The sequence below is a fragment of the Rutidosis leptorrhynchoides genome, chromosome 2, assembly GCF_046630445.1.
Source record: "Rutidosis leptorrhynchoides isolate AG116_Rl617_1_P2 chromosome 2, CSIRO_AGI_Rlap_v1, whole genome shotgun sequence".
NCBI lineage: Eukaryota > Viridiplantae > Streptophyta > Magnoliopsida > Asterales > Asteraceae > Rutidosis > Rutidosis leptorrhynchoides.
This window is the reverse complement of record NC_092334.1, coordinates 631282996-631287733: the sequence shown is the minus strand read 5'-3', so window position 1 is coordinate 631287733 and position 4738 is coordinate 631282996.

The following is a 4738-nucleotide window of genomic DNA, read 5'->3' as shown; positions in this document are numbered from 1 at the left end:
TTTGTTAACAATTACACCAATTACCCTTGAATGTAATTCACCCCTGTTTCAACAAGTCTATTAACTATTAATCCAGTTCCGTGTCCGGTAAAATGAATAATTATTGGTATTTATAGATATCCCGCTCACCGTACCCAGTCAAGCGTATGTGGTTATATATAAATACGTCGAATTATAAGTTTGTATATTAAATTAACAAGGTATTGTTTAGTTAATATAAAACCCATTAATAGCCCATAGTCTAATTTCTACAAGTGTCGTTCTTTTATCCAAACCCCAATTATGGTACAAAGCCCAATTACCCAATTTTAATATTTTTAGCCCAACATCATGATTACTTCGGATTAAATAAGCATAATAATAACTTAGCTACGAGACATTAAATTAAAAAGGTTGAACATAACTTACAATGATTAAAAATAGCGTAGCGTTACACGGACAGAATTTCGACTTACACCCTTACAACATTCGCTAACATACCCTTATTATTAGAATTAAAATTAAAATTAAAATATAAATTATAAATATAAATATTACGTATAGATAGATGGATGGATATATATATTTTTTAAATGATCAGAATTCGTTTACTTTTATAGGGAGTTTCAGTTTTTGGGGCTCCGCGACTTGCGGCCCTTTCCTTCTTCAAACTCCGCGAGTCGCGGAGATCGTTTTTACAGCTCACCCACATTTGGCTCTTTGTTTGCCGATGATTTATTTTATAAATATAATATATATATAATTAATATAATTAATTATATATTATATTATATTTATATACATAGTTAACTTGGTAATTTTTAGTCCGTTGCGTCGAGCGTTGAGAGTTGACTCTGGTCCCGGTTCCGGATTTTCGAACGTCCTTGCGTACTATTTTATATCTTGTACTTTGCGTTTTGAATCTTGTACTCTTGTAATTTCGAGACGTTTCTTATCAATAATTGGAACCACTTTGATTGTATTTTGTACTTTTGAGCTTTTTGATCGTTTGCGTCTTCAATTCGTCGAATCTGTCTTTTGTCTTCACCTTTTAATATTTAAACGAATATCACTTGTAAATAGAACAATTGCAACTAAAAGCTTGTCTTTCTTGGGGAATAATGCTATGAAATATATGTTCGTTTTTAGCATTATCAAATATTCCCACACTTGAGCGTTGCTTGTCCTCAAGCAATATATACTTAGAATCACTTCTTTATTCTTCACACTTTGTACATCAGTGATTTCTATACGGTGGTATAAACAATGGTAGTAACAATATGGTTTACAGTCCCACATGACTATAAAAATTTAGATCCATTAAGGAAATTGGATCTTTATGAAAACATTTGATCTTTTGAAAATTAAATCTAGTTTTTACCCTAGATAAGTTTTCCGGAATAACCCTTCACTGGTGTTTGCAAATTATTTTTGTGGGTTTGGTGGGTTTCAGATTTGAAAATTTTAGCTCAAAACTTGCAGTTTTGTGTCACCCACTTGCTAACCTTGTATTAGGAAAGCAACACGTCCAGTTTACTTGTCCTGTATATTACCTTTCGGTAAACTACCCGTCCGGTTGTAAAGGAAAGCGATGAACAAGCAACTGTTAAGGCAATGTCCCGTGACTTGCTTTTGATTATGGTCTATAACGTGTCGGAAGCAATTACTATCCTTTGTAGGAGCAATAGTAAAGCTCACCCTATGATTTTTCGGTCTGGCACAAGGTCCTGTCTTCGACCATGCTATGCAACCACCGTTCTTACGGTTGACACCCGATTTGGTTCAGGCGACCTAATGAATTCCAGGTGAATTCCTAGGATTTTACGTTCAATGGTAATGAACGCATTGAAAATGGGTTTTTAGAAAACAAATCGGTTTGTAATTTTGATCAAAATATTTTCTCGTTCAGGCTCGAGTTTAGATATCATTGAATTCCATGAGTTTGAATTCTCAATCTTTAAGGTCAATCTCTAGGATTGAATAATATCAGGCTTAAAAGCTGATTTTTAATCTTTAAGGAGATTATCCTTTCTGGGGATCTGATTTATTAGTCTTATCAAGCTAATTTGCACGGTGCCCCCCATATTACGAGACAGATCCTCTCATGGTTAGGATAAATCTGACCACTTGGCGACCCTGTTTGATGCTGAGGTCCGTGGATTTCCTGCTGATTTTAGTGATGACTTTTCTAGATTTTTCGTCAACCTACAGCTGGTCTGGACGACAACTTCCTGACCTAAATCAAGAAGCGTGTTTCTTTTTCGGAAGACTTTACTTCCTCTTAATGATGGAATTGATTCATCGTGTAGATCCATCTTTTCTTTTCTTTCTTCGGGTAAAACAGTTTAGTTTAGTCCAAAGCAAAAGTATTTTCAGTTATTTGTTACAGAAATATGTGACATATGTTTAAGATAACTTGGTAATTTTTCCCACACTTGGCTTTTATTTTCCTTTTTATTGTCCTCTATTCCATTTTAAATGAATTCTAACATTTTGGTTTGTTTCTCAATTTATATCCTTTCCAAGGTAACAATAATTTCGGTGTTAACACCTAGTTTTATCGTTCATAAATATGTATAAACATGATTTTGAGTTCATTTAATTGAAAATTTTGAAAATTTTTACTAGATTTGGGTAATTAGAGAGCACTAGATTCTAATACAACTACTGCTTTACTAGTATTTTTAATGGTAACCAAGTGTTTAAGATAAAAATTTTAAAATCCGAAAGAATTTAACCCCTTCCCACACTTAAGATCTTGCAATGCCCTCATTTGCAAGAAATCAGTAACAATTTAAATTATTGAGGGTGATTTGTGTGAAAATGATTAAATTTTACCAAAGTTTCCAAACATATTTGTGTTTGCTTGCTGAATGATAAATGGTGCATATCATTTGTTCATTCCGTCTTGTTGTTATTTCACATATATTTTGCATCTTGTCGTCAAAATTAGTTGCTTTTGCTGAACTTAATGCCAGTCTTTGAAAATGCTTTGTTTTACCCTGTTGTATACATAAGATAAACTGCAAACATATATACATATTTTTGAAGTTTGGTATATTATCCCACATTCAAAAATTATTAAAATCTAATAATAAAATTTAGAAAATAATAAAACTATTACAAATCCAACATAAGTATTAAATGTATCAACATTACAAATAATAAAATAAAAAAAACTAAGTAGACTAGGGATGATACTGATACCAGAAGGGGTTCCATGCATAACCATATGTGCTATAAAATGCTTCGGCTGGGTTATACGTAGGATACGGTGGTTGGATCTCTATAGACCAGGGAGGGAATATGGGCGATGGAGTAGGAATATAGTTTCTACCTATATGTTGGCAATAAGCTATGATTTGGTTTTGATGAACTTGCCAATCTTCAAATGCTCTATGTCTAGCATTTTCATACTCTTGTGAAGCTATAAACCTTTGCATTTCTGCCATTTCATTTCCCCCTCCTACATTACCTTGCTGTTGGTTTCTCTCAACCTGTGGATGTCTACCATGGTATTGTACTGCGGCGTTATTTCGCCTCTTCAAAACCTTCGCACCATGGTATACATTTAAACCTATTGTATCGCGGGGTTCTGGTTCTTCGACTAATAATCCCCCCCGACTTATATCCACACCGAGATATTCAGCAATCAAAGTAATAAATATACCACCTCCTAGTATGCTATGCGGTCTCATCCCCCTAACCATAGCTGATAAATAGTAACCCACACAATAAGGTATACTTACAGCACTTTGTGGGTCTCGAATACACATGTGGTAAAACAAATCCTGTTCATTTACCTTTTCCTTGTTCTTACCTCTTTGTGTAATCGAATTAGCTAAAAACCTATGAATTACTCTTAACTCTGCTCTATCTATATCCAAATAAGAGTAATTTCCCCCTTTGAATCGGTGATGGCTAGTCATTTGACTCCATACAGCATGCGTATCAAAATTTTCGTCTATCTTCCTACCGTTCAATATCAACCCTCTACAATCGGCAGATGCTAACTCCTCAGGCGTATATATACGTAAAGCCTGAGCCATGTCTAGTAAAGACATGTGGCGCATCGAACCTCCTAACAAAAATCTAATAAAAGATCGATCGGTTAAACTAGCTACCCGATCATTTATTTAACGCCTTTAAACGAGTAAATTTTTTTTTTTTTTTTTTTTTTGAAAAATAGAGTCACTGCCCGGACAAGGCATATGCCGCGGCGCGGTTTGCCTTGTCGTGGCGCGACACAACGCGGGAAACATTACACATCTTAACCCAGTTTCTGATATCAACTTCAGGCCATTGCCGCGGCGCGGAGGGCTTTGCCGCGGCGCGACACAACTCGTGTCCAGGATCTGACCTGCAACTTTTTATTTAAACCAAATTTTACACCTTTCATCATTTTTCCAACACAATCAAAACTGCATAATTCATACACAAACTTAAGGAAACAGTTTCTAATATCATTAAACATTCGCAAACATCTTTTAAACATCAAAACATGTTTTCATAATCTAAACCATCATTTGGTCCCAAATTTGGCAATAACAAACATGACACATTCAAAACACTAGGCGTTGATAAGCGGTAACCGTAGAGCGTGTTTACAAAAGGGACTTGCAATACCACTTACACTAATGCCAATGCTCCCCTAGCGCTTCAAACGGGCTCCTTACCTTCGCGATGAACCTTAGCACCTAAAACATAAAACATCATGGGAGTAAGCTTTTACACTTAGTGAGTTATAGGAAAGTAGTAA